This window comes from Pavona decussata, unplaced genomic scaffold, assembly GCF_977016875.1.
Source record: "Pavona decussata unplaced genomic scaffold, jaPavDecu1.1 SCAFFOLD_58, whole genome shotgun sequence".
Classification (NCBI taxonomy): domain Eukaryota; kingdom Metazoa; phylum Cnidaria; class Anthozoa; order Scleractinia; family Agariciidae; genus Pavona; species Pavona decussata.
The window spans coordinates 4,993,908-5,010,139 of NW_028145480.1; the positions used below are offsets into that span (position 1 = coordinate 4,993,908).

Genomic DNA, 16,232 nt, shown 5'->3' on the forward strand with positions numbered 1-16,232 from the left:
CTCTCCTACGTTCTTAAAATCAACCCTCAATTGTTTCAAAACTCACTATCTTGCAATGAATGCACAGGAAAGGTAAAAAAAAAAAAAAATAATCGAGAGAGAAAAGTTAATCGTGTTTAAAATGGAAATGGGGTGCAGTCATAACAGACAAGGAGAGAAAGAGAGAAAATAATCAAAGTATCAACTTTTTAACAGACCCTACACCAAAATGGTTTTATTGAATGAATGGTACTAACAACTGATCAACCTTTTACCTTCATCCTTTCAACCATCTTGTCAGTATTCCCTCTGTAATATAAATTCTATCGACGATGGAGTTAAAAAAATGTTTAAGCGGCTTGTGTTGTTGCGGGGCTCAAGTATTTTATTTAATGTCCTTCCCTCAGTGTCTGTGTGTAAATCATCAGTCCCTCTTTTCCTCTCTTTTGAAATTTCAGAGCTTTCACAAATTTATCAATATGTACGGCTTTCGGCGACATGGTGCACTGAATACTAGTCATCGATAAACAACAGATATTCTGCGATATACCTAATTTCATGTGTCGGGAAGATGGTGGCCGGTCTTGCTGGCGTGCTCTGAAACGGCGAGGGGCAAAAAAGACAAGGATAAACGTTTAAAGCATGCACAGATGATAAATGTTTCTTCTCCTTATGAAAATGGGACAGCCATACCCTCGGAATTTTTCGCTGTATCTGTGTCCTTGTGGGGAACAACCCACCCTTTGGGTCAGATGTTCAGCCTAGAGTTCAAGCATCAAACTTTATCTTATTTCAAAATGTTATTTTCACATCCTGTTTAACACCTGACAGGACGCTTCTCCGGTCATACAAGCACTTGACAATACCGCGTTTTACTGATCGAGGGTGAATCAGACGCTAAGAATTGATCATTGTGTGTGTCTGTTTTCCGTGGACACTGCTGGTGAGGCGGCCATCTGCTTTACTCGAGACTGACATGTGTAGGGAGGCGGTCTTGCTGTAAGTGTCAGTCTCCAAGTTGAAACAGATTCACGGCTGCTCGCTGTTAAGATGTTGCAGAAAGTTATTAAAACTGCCGTGGTCCAGGTTGGTGAAAGTGTGATCCACGTGGTCCTTCCATATCTTGAGCTTCTAAGGTATGGTTGCTAGTGCCTAGGCCTGTTCTTCAAACATCTCCATTTAGAGGTTAGCAACAAAAGAAACTGGGCTACTCTTGGTTGGTTGTTTGTGTGGAGGTCTATTCTTGCTGTAGACGGCCAAAAACAAGTGGACGTTCCGCTTTAAGGTGAGCAGCTTCTCCGATAACTTCCGAGTCATATGGTCTGTACGATCTTTGTTCAGGAGCTGGTGCAGTCCATTCTCAATCAGTGCTGACATCTTAGAATGGTGCGCTTCAGTGTTCCGAACTATACTGGCGCGACCTCAGTTTGTCAGCGATGAGGACCATGATGTATTTGAGGTTCTCTAAAATCTCCTTCGAAATGGCTTGAGTGGTTCAGCCTTTTGAAGGAGGTTGTTGAAACTTCTCACTGTGTCTGCTCACTTATATAGCAGTAACTTTTAATGTTTTTAGTTCTTATTAGTGTTGCTTTAGTGTTTTTGACTACTTTTCGTTCAATTTTGGCGCTTTGCTGAGATTTTGGGGAAATCGAGAAATCCAAGATGGCGGATCAGAGATGGCCACCATTTTGCAATCATCGCGCAATTTCCACGTACCATGACGTCATCACTTATCATTGTGGACCTCGAAAGAAACATCTTGGGCGTACTATTCACCCCTTCACATCAGCATACTTCAATCAATAAATCTGAATAAACTAATTTTTAAATTTCATTCAAATATGTTTTTTACAACAATGCACTTCGAGAATTTCCTTCTTAGCTATAGTACTCAATCAGGTTAAGGTCAGTAACCTATTAAGGTGGCCGAACACAGTTTGCGCGCCCTTTACAGATTCTGTTAGTGATGCGATTAAGCGCGCGCTAGGGTTGTGGTAAGCAAATACTATCGATCCCTCGATTTTATACCAAATGGATCACAGAGGTAAGTTTTGCTCTCAAAATAACTCAGTTTCTCGTTTGTGAATCCTTCTTCATTTATCGCCGAAAAAAGAAAGTGAGTTCGGAATGAGCTAGGCCTTTTTGTACGCTTTTCATCTTTGCTGAGAAAACCAACCTAAAAGCCACGCATGCGCATCTAAGCAAAAAATTGTGACTGGTTGTTTTAATGGAAATGAACTGTTTTCTAAGGAACCGCTCGTTAGAATTTCGTGAAATTTGACAAAACAGTAGTTTTCTAAAAGCGTAACTCGCCTACAAACCATAAACAAAATCTAGCATAGGGTTACTTCAAAAAACATTAAAGTGCAAAACCAACATTTACAGGAGATCTCTCTGTTAAAATAACATGAAAGCAGCATCACTGTCAGTATTTTGTGAGTTTTTTTGGATACAAAAAATGGAAAAAATCTAACGAGTGCAAAACCATTATTTGTGGACGGTTAATAGCTTGCTGCGTTGCCATGGCAACGGCACCTTGCTCAGCAAGAAGCATCAAAATTTATTTCTCCTTAGTTAGTCTTGCACCATGCTAATTTTGGGTTCTCAGAAGTGCGTAGTTTTCAAATAATGTTTACTAACACCTGTATACCAGAAAACTGTGTTCGGCCACCTTAAAGGGAATGCATCCTCAAGGAAGGAGATTGGAACAAGGAAGGTCCTCGTGCAATCTCGTACCCAGAATTGTTACTGAACAAACAGCCTGGATAGAAGACGCACTGGCAAAAAAATCCTGTTCCCAGGGCCCGGGCGGAATTTTAGGCCAAGTGCTGACCAAAAGCAACGCAGTCTCTGGGAATGAGATTGGTACGAGAGAGGAGAGGGAGGAATGAACCTCTTGCGCACGACCTGATCTCGCCCTATAAATATTCAAGCCGCATTCTCGGTGAGCTGCACAGACTGGAGCTCTGTTTCCAAAATCGATATATAATCACCTTAAAATTCCTTAACGAATCACTGGTAATTTACATGGGTGATTTAAAATCGCCAGCAATTCTAGGCCTAATTTCAGATCGTCTCACTGTGAGCTACTGGTGGGGCGAATATATATTTCTTTTTTCTAGGGGGGGGGGGGGGATGAAGAGCGCAAGCGATGCCATCATAAAGGATGCGTTAGAGACTTAAAAAGATACTTTGATATGTTTATACTCATATCGCAGTAAGCTCTGTTCTACTTAACTGCAGCAAAGTAGCAATCGAGTGTATGATATGTCGCATTAAAATCGCCATAAGTTTTCAGTCACTTGAAAACGACGCCATTAACAATCGTCGCGGCTGAAATCGTTCCTACTATCGTTTGTCAATATCAGGCTCTTCGGCCAGCGGTTGGTCGCCAACCGCTGGCCAGAGAGCCAGGGTAGGAGATTGATCGTTTGTGTAAACGAGTTAAGCGACATACGTCATCATAACACAAGATATGAGACATGAATTTACAACCCGATATATAAATGAATAATTACTACCAAAAAATCATCAGTAATTATTCAAAACAAATGGCTCTGTTTTAACTATTTTCGAGACCCCAAACTTATTTTTCACGCATTGCCTGGAAATATACAGACGTTTAAGTACGTTAACTGAAGACTGTTCCTAGTGAAATTAAGGGAGCTATATATTGCTTCCATAGCGCGGAAGAACCTTCATAGTTTTCGGGGGTCATCAAGTCAACAGCCTCGTAATTTGAGCAAAAGGAACTTTAGGGACATGAGGAGAGTGGAAGAAGCAACTATACAGAGCAGTAAGTCTTGTAAATCTTGTTCGCGACATGAGACAAGAAGAAGGAAGTGGGATAAATCATGTTGGAAAGTATTTAATTTCAACAAATCCTTGGCATCGAGAATTCAATTTGACGAAGGTATGGAGCAGAGTCAAATTTATGGTAAGTTTCTACAGGTTAGTATCTTATCTGAGAGTATAATTTATTTACTAATGATGTGGCTCAGAATATCGCATAAAAACAAAACAAAAGTGCGGCTCGAGCTAAGTCTATCCCACCACTGTAAAGCGTATAATGATTATTATACTCAGTAAAAATAATTCAGTAAATTTGGTACAATTCCGGAAGTATAGTTCTTGTTCCTGTATTTCTAATTTTCCAATTTATTTAGCGTGAGTAACTTCCTATTAATAAGGAACAGAAAATCGTAACTACTGTTAAACCTGCTAAGTAAAAATTATATCGACTTATCGATTCGCTTCAGTGTTTGATACCAGTGCTGTATCAATTAAACCTTTTCTGTCGATCGATTCTCTTGTTAACTAGATTTGAGTTACATTTGCTTCAGATGAATAACGTTTTTAGTGATTTGACGAATTATCAACAGATTTGGGAAAGTAGGTATACGTCTTAAAATTATCGGTTTAGTTTTTTCAAGAAAGGCGCTTCCTGCCAATGCAAAGAAGCTCTGAACGACGATAAATATTTACTCAGTGAAAATTTTAATAGTAGGTATTGGTAACAAGAAAATTTGTAGACAGGGCATATTGATGAAGTTATTCATAAAAGCAAACAAACGCGCTATGGGCAAAACGGTAACTTGAAGAGAAAAAATAGATTTTTGAACTAAGATCAATAACAATCCATAATTTAGAGCCATTTTCAAAACAGCGGCTGACTTGTGTTTGGGACAATTGAGTCTTTTCTTGTAAAGAAAAACGCTAATATCAAATCTCTGTATTAACATTTTTCGGATCTAAAAATGAAATTGGGAGAATCATAAATACAGTGTGTTGAGAAATTTGCTTTTCACAGGTTTAAGAGTGTATCAGGTAAGCGCAGAATTACGCATGCCTTGAAAATGCCTCAAGTGTGTATGACAGTCGTGAAGACAACCAAATGAAAACTAAGGCAGTCATTGAAATTATCGCCTCACAAACGATCTAACATAAATCTATATTCTCGTTGGCACCAAGTCTAAAAAAGTTGTGGAAGGCCAAGATGCATTCAACGACGAATAGTTTTGGTGAATAACTGATGTAAGGCCCAAATCACCTTAAAAATTTGGATTGAATTGCGGCCGAGAAAAACTAGCGTTTACTTTTGATTTTGTAACCTGCAACTTTGGTGACAGTCCGATATTTTAAAATTCCTTTTGTCTTCGAAACAGGAGGAAAGCCGTGAAGAGAACGAAATGAGGCCAGCTAAGATTTTCGGAAAGCCAACGGCAGCTTAGAAATTCGGAGGATTAGGCGATTGCTTCCCTAACATTTTTGGCGAATTTAAATTGAATACAAATAAAGAATCCTATCGAACCGATCAAACTGTGTTAGCGTAAAAAGATGTCCCTTTTGACGGCCCAATACAGGAAACGTTTTTTACACGCACTATTTTCTAAATATCATCGGTTCTCGCTCGGTTCTCGCCCGATTCAAACGACGATCCCGTGGCCGTTATCTTTTACGCACAACTTTGGCTTCGATCGACAGAAAACGAAATATAAAAAAAAAATAGACCTTAATTTTTATCGTACCGTGAGGGTGTTTGGGGATAGTTGGTGCTATGCGGGAAGTGGATCTTGTAGATACCAACGTTTGCATAGGGCACTGAAATAACTTTTTTGCGAAACCCATCAAAATCGGTCGAAGAAATATGGCAAAAACTAGCTCTCTCAGATAAGTATTTTATTATCGCGATATTATTATTATTATTATTATTATTATTATTATTATTGTTATTATTATTATTATTCCGTAGTCATGTACACGGCATAAGCGACGTAAAAATTAATGGTTCTCAAGCAAATCCGTCGAACGAACTCTTCTTAGAACAGTTTTGCTTATGAGAATGATGATTATTCATTCTAGAGTGTGACGCAGGCATACTCGGAAAAAAGAAATCCGAGTTCTCCTATCAGGAGTCGAACCTAAGACCTTCCGATTACTAGTTTGGATGCTCTTCCACTGAGCTACAGGAGACTCGTGGGAGCTAAGGCCATTAAACTAGGTTCATGGGACAAACATCCTGCATACTGCTAGGATTTGAGTGTCGAACGTGTGGTATATGAAAGAAATGTGATGGTATATTTCCAGCCTGGTGAATGAATGAGAATGATGATTATTCTAGAAAGTGACGCAGGCATACTTGTTTTTAATAACTTCTTCAGTTCTTAATGACTTCTTCGGTTTGTGTATTTAGTCGAAAAGGGGGAGCAACGTTTAAGCACTGGAAGGACTGTGGATAAGTCAGCTGTACCCAACTCACATTTTTAAATCAGGCTGCAGAGAGTGGATAATTCAAAGGTGAAATCAATTTTGCGGAAAATTTAAAGTAAGTGTTTTTGCGTAAATTCGTTACTTCAGTTTTTAGTTCCTGGAAACAATGATAACGATAAATAACAGCGAAAGCTAGAACATACGGAAGCAGGATGAAATAAATTAATCGCTTTGAGAAATGGCATCCCCATAGTGTGTGGATATTTCTAGCAACATTATAAAAGTAAGCATGAGCCGCTGAATTGGGATTATTGCTCCCGAAATTGAACTGAAATCAGTGCTGATTAAACATTTGTTGCAAGAAAAAGCAACCAAAAAACGTTATTCTTATTGAATATTTAAAAGCTTTATCACCCAGCCAACCTTGCCCTTGACTCATAGTAAACAACGAACTCGACAAAGCACGAATAAGAGTCAACAGGAAGAATGAAAAATTCTAACACTAACGAAAGTTGCTTATCGTTGCTTCACAGTGACTTGTTCAAGAAGTAATTGGAATAGGGAGGCGCCCTTCTTCGTCGATTTCAGGTTTGTCCTTTCACATGGTTTGCTCTCCCTTAACCAGTTGTTATCGTTGGAAACTGATTATAGATTTAGCTAAAAAAAGACAAAATTCTTATAGTAGATAAGCCTTAAAGCTCGCTGATTTTCTTCAAACTCTGGTCATCTTCGACGAAAAACGACCGATAACAATTCATGCAACTTTTAAAAATAGAACAATTCGCTCAAAAGCGCGCTGTTTGAAGACATTTTTAAATATATATTTCTATTACTTCAGTCGAACTCTCTTCAGGACAATGTCGTGGGTCTCGTCAACTTTATCATGTGTAAATTCAGGCGGGATTACACGGTTCGGAATTTAAAATACCCGATGACCAAATAGCTTTCAATTGAGCACCAAAAATTTTGTGCCCGATTTTAAACTAAAAATTCGCGGCCGTTCGCATTATTTTCTTTTAACTGAAAATTGAGAAACTAGAAACTATAGTACATACAAAAGAAGGACAAAGAAATGAAAAAAAACGTAAGTGAAGAATTGAAACAACGGACGTCTGTTACAATCTGCAGCGTGCAATAACGGGGTAACAAGAAATGTAAAAGGGAAATGACTCTGATGATGAAAAATAAAAAACGTTTCATCGGATGGGTTACTACAAGAATGAAATCTTCACTTCCAAAAAACAGGGAAAATTAAAGCAAAAATTGTTCAATGTAATAAACTGATTGGGGTACAAGGGCGATCCTAAAGATTTGCCGACTTGCTGTTCACAGTCTTCATTAAGGTGATCTTCGTTTGTTTGTCCGTATTAGATCAACGAGACCAACATGGCGAGTATTCCGTGTAAAGTGTCTCCAGCCTTACTTGTGATATCACTCCTGGTTTATTTTTCCGCAGCAGACAACAAAACTAATCAACCATCTAAAAACATGGTAAGCAACTAATTTGCTACTCAGTAAAAATACAGTAAAATTTCTGTGGAAAGTAAATTAAAATGACACTGACTTCTTTACACATTACATAGCTGATTCATAGCATAAACACCGTTTTTTAATGATGTAACTAAGAAACGTAACTAAAAATTTAACTGAGACGAGCACACAAAAACGGTTACAGCTATCCAAAGAAATAGAATGCCGCACTACGCACTAGATATTAGTACCAAAACTAAATTAACATATTGACATTAACATTCTTATTTCTTGTTCCAAACTAACAATCTCCTCCCATCTGGTATTGTGGCATTCCCGGCATGCATGGCAAGCCTGGTTCTCCTGGGTTACCAGGTCGAAACGGACGAGATGGCCGTGAGGGAGCTAAAGGGGATCAAGGAAGACCAGGGGGGACTGGACCCCAGGGACCTCCTGGTGTCGAGGGCCCGGCTGGTAAAAATGGGAAGGATGGTGCTAAAGGAGAGCCTGGTGTCCAGGGTCCTCCCGGGCAAAAAGGGCAGCGCGGAGAGAGTGGAGCGAGTGGACTTCCTGGGACTCCAGGTGTGACGGCTTTTAAGAACTGGAAGGAATGCGCCTGGAGAAAGGATGATGGCAAAGATCATGGTCTGATCAAGGTGAGGGCTGGCATGAGATAATATCTCACATTAAATCAACAAGGCTATGAGATCAGCGCAAGACTATCTACATGTCTCTATAACAATAAACATAAATGCAGAAGAAGAAGAAGGAGAAGAAGAAGAAGAAGAAGAAGAAGGAGGAGAAGAAGAAGAAGAAGAAGAAGAAGAAGAAGAAGAAGAAGAAGAAGAAGAAGAAGAAGAAGAAGAAAAAGAAGAAGAAGAAGAAGAAGAAGAAGAAGAAGAAGAAGAAGAAGAAGAAGAAGAAGAAGAAGAAGAAGAAGAAGGAAGAGTCATCATTGTTCAGTTTTTCGGTTTTCTCATCCTGAACATTCCGACTTTTTTTCCAATATATACGTTATCCCTTTCTTTCTTTGTCCTTTTCCTTCATTTATTTGTCTTCATATTCATTTCTATGTAATACAGGATTGTGTGTTCACCAAGAACTTCTCGGACACATCCCTCCATGTTGCCTAGACTGGCAGTCTTAGAGTCTATGGCTGCAAGTCTTGTTGCAAACGCTGGTACTTCACTTTCAACGGTGCTGAATGTTCAGCTCCTCTTCCCATTGATAGCGTAATGCATTTGGGCAAGTTAGCACCGCAAGATCCCCACCGCGTCGGCCATATTGAAGGGCACTGTAACAACATCCACAAAGGAAAGGTGTGCGTGGGATTCTGGGTCGGTAATTGTCAAGGGACTGGAGAAGCTGACGCCTACACGGGTTATAATTCAGTGTCCCGGATCTATGTTGAAGAAGTTCCCAAAGCTCAGCCTTAGATCTTGAGCCAGAATCTCCAGTCCTGCAAAACTGCCTTAAGGGGACAGTAATGATTAACATCTAATTATAGTTATAGCTAGTTGTTAGATTAAAATGATATTAGAATGTTGTTGTTTTTGTAACTAGAATCATCATACTGTTGTTAAATAAAATGCAAGATTATTCTGAAAAACAATCCATGCGTTTATGTTCGTTTGTTTGTTTTGGAGGGGGTGCTGCTGTCAAGTTGTTATTTATTATTTTTACTTTTCTCGTAAGTTTTAAAAATTTTAATTGTTAGGGAAACATCGGTTGTAATGTAACACACAAGGTTCGTTGAAAAAATCACATTTAAGAAATCAAAAGGTAAATCGTGTCCAAAATTAGAAAAATAGGAGTAGTCGTACTAGCTATAGATTGATTATGGATGAATGAAAGTGAAATTAAATTACTGAAGTATATAGACTATTGTCTTCGACAAGTTAAACGTTATTTCCTGAAGAAGTAACAAGTAATATCACCAAGCAGCAACACACTATAATGATAATTTTGAAGGATTGCGATGAATTTGACTGCAATTGCCAAAAATGGAAAGTTACATCGTATTGGGAGATTTTTAATTTGCCATAGATGTATTGAACTACCTCCACACACTAACCCCAAGTACAAATTCAAGCCTAAGACACCAAAAGGATTGATTTGAGTCGGCCTATGAAGTAATAAAATAGAGAAATATCAAGTTAAGTTGTCAGAGCAGCATCTTGTGTTGCTTACAATGCCGTATTGTCTTGTTGTTTCCTTACCTTTTGATTTGTCAAATTTTGCGTCACTTTTGACTTCAGAAAACTGGGAGTTTCCTTCAGTTTTGAGATCAAAAACAGTAATGAGCTAAATTTCCTTAAGTTTTCATGAAATGATTTTGTGACAATCGATCAGTAACCGACAAGGACTGGGATAAGATAAGATGGCCGATAAGATGGCGGTCAGACGCCTTCGGTGAAGCTCCTTAAAAATGGCGGGTTTATAATCTTTATGCGGTTGTCTGGTTATGTTTAAATGTTTTTGAAGTATTGATGGAGTCCGATAGATGTCATTTGTAACGAAAAGTATGTCAAATGGTAAAGGCAAAGATAAAAAACGGCCTCGTGACTCCAGCTCGTCGCTTGGAGAAGACGATTCGAGAATCCTCGAGAAGCTAACGAGCATACAAGACAGGATAGAAAATGGTTTTACAAAAATAAACAGCGAAATGGAAGCCCTCAGATGTCAAATGGGAGAGGACATAGAGGCCATGAGAGAGGAATTAAAGGAAGCAACAAAATCATTGAGTGCCGCGTGGGAGGAGGTTGAGTCGCTAAAAGCGAAGAACAAGCATTTAGAAGAGCAAGTGGAAGGCGCTCTTAAAGAAAATTGCCAACTAAAGAAGGAGGTCGAGATCATTAAAGATCGGGCGGTTAAACAAGAAGATTACTCGAGAAGAGAGAACTTGAGAGTTATCAACGTTCCCGAAGAAGCGGAAGAGGATAATAAAGAATGTGTAAAGAAGGTCAAGGATATACTATCTGAACTCGGTGTGCCCCCAGATATAAAATTTCACGCGATACACCGTGCAGGAAGACTAAAACCAGCTGCAAATGAATCATCTGAAGAAGGGGCTCGTTCTGCAACTCGTCCACGACCAATTCTTGTGCGATTTGTTTCTCGTATGGACACCGATTTGGTCTGGACAAAAAGAAAGGAACTCTCGAAAAGTCGAGGACGCTTTCGAACAGTTTTCATCGACAAAGATTTATCCGCAGAATCAGCTAAAGAACACGGTAAACTACGTGCTGCCTACAAGAAAGTTAAGGAACTTAACATCGAAAGAGCTTTCATTAAAGGTAAAAATCTAATAGTTAACGGCAACAGATACGCAGCAAACACTTTGCCTGAGTACCTTTTACCAAGTAAGAAGGACGATGTTTAGGAACCATACATGCCCCGCTGACAACATTTACTGATGTAATAAGCCTATTTTGGAGTCGTTTTATCAGAGTAAGAGTTTTTCTTTTTTCTTATGCTTTCGTGTTGTTAGTTAAAAATGTTCTTTTCTACTTTTTTTCTCGAAAAATTAGCATAAACGGATCAACAACTGCTACAAAGTTAAATATATTCGTTAACAACTTTCGAAACTGATAAATGCCGTAACTCGCCATTGTTTTCCCAGGAATCCTTTTTTCAACAGGTGTACAAGTCCGAAGTCCCAAGGGTCGTTACTAAGATTCCAATCTTAAGATCGTTTTTAGAACTAATTAATGTCGTTGTAAGTGTGATATATATTGTGTGAAGTTGGTCGCGTTCAAGAATATTTCTAGCGACCTGTTGTTTAAAATTCAATGTGTGTTCCGTTGTTATTTTTTTTAGGTAGGTTAGCAATGTGCAATGTCATAATTTTTGAGTCTTTGTTATGTGTGCTAGTGTTAGCTTCTATATTTACATTTTACGAACTAGTCACCTCTCTTTCTATTAGGCATTTTACAGTGAGAGAAAATTTGGTTCGTATCGTGATGAAAATTCGAGAACGCTAACCTAAACTTCAAAATGCTTTCCTTAAATGTTCGAGGTTTTCGAACTCTGGAGAAAAGAGCGGCTTTATTGATCTGGCTTGGAAAGCAAAACGCAGATATTATATTTTTGCAAGAAACGTATAGCACAAAAGATGTGGAAAACATTTGAAAATCTCAGTGGAAAGGGCCAATGATTTTTGCACATGGTTCTAATCGAAGCTGTGGTGTTCTGGTTCTGGTTAAAAACAGCTTAGAATTTGAATTGAAATTTACAGTAGCTGATGAAAATGGACGTTACATTTTGCTAGATGTCACCGTACAAGGTTCCAATTACATTATAGGGAATGTGTACGCGCCTAATAAGATACAAGAACAATGCTCCTTCTTTGATAAGCTACAGCACAAATTAGACAATCTTGTAACTGGTCAAAATCAAAGAATTATAATTGGTGGAGATTTTAATGTTGTTAGGGATCTGGATCTTGACAGCTCTGGAGGTTCGCCTAGAGAAAAAGAGTCAGCTAAAATTCTAGATAACATCTGTTTAAATCATGATTTAATTGATATATGGAGAATCAGGAACCCGGATAGTAACTTTTTACCTGGAGACAAAAGAAGCCCCTTGTTCAGAGGAGACTAGATTTTTGGCTTATCAGTGATGTGTGTCAAGATGAGATAGAGAAGACAGGTATTAAGACGGCTGTTAGAACTGATCATTCGGCAATAATTATATCTTTTAATAAATTAGACGAGCAGATGCGTGGCCCTTCTTTGTGGAGAATCAATTCCAATTTAATGGAGGATGAAGACTACGTTTCCGCAATAAATGAAAAAAATCCGGAATGGCTAGCAGAATTAAATGAAGTTACTGACAAAAGGGTCCTGTGAGATCTAATTAAATATCGTGTAAGGCAGTTCACTATAAAATATAGTAAAGATAATGCCGCTCCACGTGCAGAGGATTGATAAACTTGGAAGGAATTAGAACTTCCTTAAAGCAAAAAAAAAAAAAAAGAAAGCAAAAGCTGGTAGAAATCGAGACTTCGATTGAAGAAGCTGAGGAAGCTCTGAGAATGAAATCCTCTACATCAAAGCTTGAAAATCTAGAAAACTTAAAAATGGAATATGATTCACATTTTGATTATATGGCAAAAGGTGCAATAATTCGTTCAAGAGCAAATTGGTACGAACAAGGTGAAAAAAGCAACAAGTTTTTTTTAGGGCTTGAATCAAACAAAGGAACCAAAAGTTGTATTCGAAAGGTGTTTACCATTGATGGCATGCTTACCACAAATCCAAAGAAAATTTCGATGGAAATGGTTAAATTTTACTCGGATCTATACGCCGGGAATGACAAAGAAGTAGACGAGAGTCATCCGTTTTTGCTGAGCCCAGAAATTCCTAAACTTACCTCCGAAATGAAGAATATCTGCGAAGGGAAATTATCAGTTAAGGACGGTGCCTATTAATACCGAAGTATCTGTAGAAACTAAACGCGTAGTCATTTAGGTTATTGTGTTATTTTGTGTAGGAATGTTCTTGTCTATATCTCGTGCGTGCGGTATTTGTAGTTGCGTTATTTAGTGTTATTGCATTTTTGTTCACAAGTTTTGGCAGTTTATATAGAATTTTGGCCGTTTTAGTGTTAGTATATCTCTTCACCGCGAGAGCAGTTTGTCAACCTACAAGTTTGTTCGTCCGCTACATGATTCAGGACAGTCGGTTTTTTCCAGTTACTTTGGTTTGCACCCAGCTCCGCAACAAATGTAAGTGTCGGTTTTTCCTTCGCGCCATCTATTTGCGCTAGTTCATTTTGTAACGTTTTGTTTGCTTATTTTGTTCTAGTTTTAACCGCTTCGCTTCACTTCACCGCCACACTTCATCGCTACGCTGCTTAGCAGTTTCTTCGCCGCATCTTTTGGAGGCAGTATTCGTTTGTCGTTCTTTCAATAAAGCGTGTTATTATTACGGAATGCTGGAGTTTCCTTTCCCGTTGTGGTCATTACAGTATTTTTGTGCGGTTTATTACTATGCGGGAAAACAGATCTTTGCAAGGCCTATTGGAATCCAAAAAGTTAATTGGGGGTAACCACGCATTTTTCAGAGATATTTAAACATCAGTATCTCTAAAAACCGCCTAAATATAAAGCAATGTATGGGATTTTTTTCCAAAATTGAAGCCTAATTATCTCTGAGAAATGCATGACTACTCCCAAATTTCTTTTGAGATACCAAAAGCATTTGGTAAGTTCTGCTTTTTCTGTATAGTTTTAAACCGCGCAAAAATATTCCTGTATTAGTAGGCACCACCTATACGAAACCCGAGTATCTCGCGATGCGCAGAACGTATGCGCAGTAACAATAGTAGGCACCGTCCTTAACCCTTTCACTGCTAAAGGCGACTAATGTCGCCGTTTTAGAGGCTACCACTTTCAAGATTGGCCACGTTCTCAAATCCAGAAATCTGGTTATTATGGTCTACTAATAGTGTTAATTAGTAAGTGTTTTAGGCTTTAAGAGCAAATAAACTGAGTTTATCTTCCGTTTGCCGTTCCATATCAACATTTATTTTCAAGCAAAACCAAAAATGCCCGTTTTCTGCGGCATCGACAAAGCTGAAAAACACACCTCTTTGCTTCCAATTTTTTAATTCAAAATCTCATTTTAAAACCAAAATTCCTTCATGACAGCAAACCTTAATCTCATGACTAAGCATTTATCTCCAATTTTGCCTCTCACGCGTACAGCTGTTCGAACATCAGCCATTTGATTCGAGCCACTTTTCAAAGCCCGTAATTTTCCCTTTGCCGTCCGAGTTGCATTCTGGGTAATTTCGATACAACGACAAAATGGAGGTCCCGCCATCTTAATTCAGTTTTTTTTTTATAAGTGTCGAGCCACCCGGTCCTACTGGCAAAATATCTCACACATCGTTTTCTTTGCAAGTCAAATCTCCCCCAAATTGCCTAGGTAGGTCCGAGAATCCACCCACAGAACGGCCAGAGAGACAACTTCACTCGTGAGCCACCATGACGCGATACCAACACTTTTGGCGTCCCAGTCGCTATGAAATCATCTCTCACCTCTGGATTCTTTCAGAGGATTGCCTCTACTCTCCATTCCAGCTTTATGATGCCAGCCTGGGAGCTTCTGCAGTGCAAAATGGCCCGAGAGTACACTTATAAACCGACAACTTACCGATTAGAATGTGTTTGTGCTCGCGAGCAAAACAACAACAGTTCAAATAGGTGACGTCACAAAAAAACTTGAGTCCTCGTTATTGCAGAGCAGCGAACATTTCAAAGGAGATCTTCATATAGGACAACTAAATCCGTTTTGGTCATCTACATCGAGATAATTGTCCAGAGAGACCAAGAAATTTGGCAGTGAAAGGGTTAAAAAGGTTAAAGAAGATCATTTAGTTAAGTGGAAGAGGGTGGGCAACTCTTTTGTTCTATGTTTATGTTAGCATTTTTGGCCTTGATCGTGCACAAACAACGATATATTTTAATAGCGCTGGAGTAACTAGCCAATAGAAACGTTCCTGTTAAGATATGAGTGATTGTGCCATGGAGTCTTGGATATATTTGACAATACAACACGATTTTCAAGGACGCATGCTTCACATATATTCGGTGGATTTTGAGCTTGAATCCTTTGTTTACAGCTCCAAGGGATATTGGCACCAAAACACCATGACACTTGTTTTGTAGCTGTGAAACTGCGATTTTTTAATTAATCCTGTGATCATTAACAAAATGCGACCGGAGTTAAATTTAAATCATTTTACTAATACCTTACAAATCAAAGAAACGATAGTTGCAATTGCATTTGCACTGTATGTACTATAAATCTTCTGGCTCTTGTTTGCCTAGCCTTCTCAACTGCCTTTGCACGTGTTAGGTGTATTTGAATTGTTTTTTATGATTTGTATGCGTCCAAGAACCGTTAGGTTTCTCCAATTCCAAAAGTGTAACTTTTCTTTTATAGATTTTAAGAATTTCTTCAAAATTAAGCTTTTTCCAAAGAACCTGATCGTACGTTAAATAAACTCCTAAGATTTGTATGGCCTTTTGAACACTAATACTTACATTTTCAGTGGTTGCCGTTAAAGTCGCCGATATTGGATTATTGTTTCCCAAAAACATAATCTCTTTTCATAGTTGATTTTTAGACCAGAGCACATAGTGAAGCTGTTAACAGTGTCTAATAATACGTTGAGCGAGGTGCGATTTCTAAAAGAAAACTGTCAAGTCGTCAGCGAATAACTCTAACTTTATCTCTTCATTATCTTTCTTCTCTATTACCTTAATGATTGCCTGCTTTTGAGTACTTGACAGTTCACCATAGTCATATGAGCAATTAAGACAATCATCCAGTAGGTTTCCTAAGGAGTTCCAAAAAGTTTTGTAAAATTCAACAGTAAGACCATCGTTACCAGGGGACTTATTATTTTCGAACGACTGAAGGCAAACAAAACATTCCTTAACCCTTTCACTGCCAAATTTCTTGGTCTCTCTGGACAATTATCTCGATGTAGATGACCAAAACGGATTTAGTTGTCCTATATGAAGATCTCCTTTGAAATGTTCGCTGCTCTGCAATAACGAG

General features: G+C 38.6%; 1 protein-coding gene and 1 pseudogene across 3 annotated transcripts in view; both read left to right on the plus strand.

The window, feature by feature from the left end:
• The window catches only part of LOC146479825 (uncharacterized), an 82,556-nt gene that overhangs the window by 36,272 nt on the left and 30,052 nt on the right, over positions 1 to 16,232 (plus strand). The gene's annotated exons all lie outside the window — the stretch shown is intronic.
• LOC146479830 (collagen triple helix repeat-containing protein 1-like) lies at positions 7,986 to 9,147 on the plus strand (annotated as a pseudogene). The gene is made up of 2 exons (XR_014864908.1): positions 7,986 to 8,315; positions 8,742 to 9,147. The product of XR_014864908.1 is annotated as a collagen triple helix repeat-containing protein 1-like (transcript).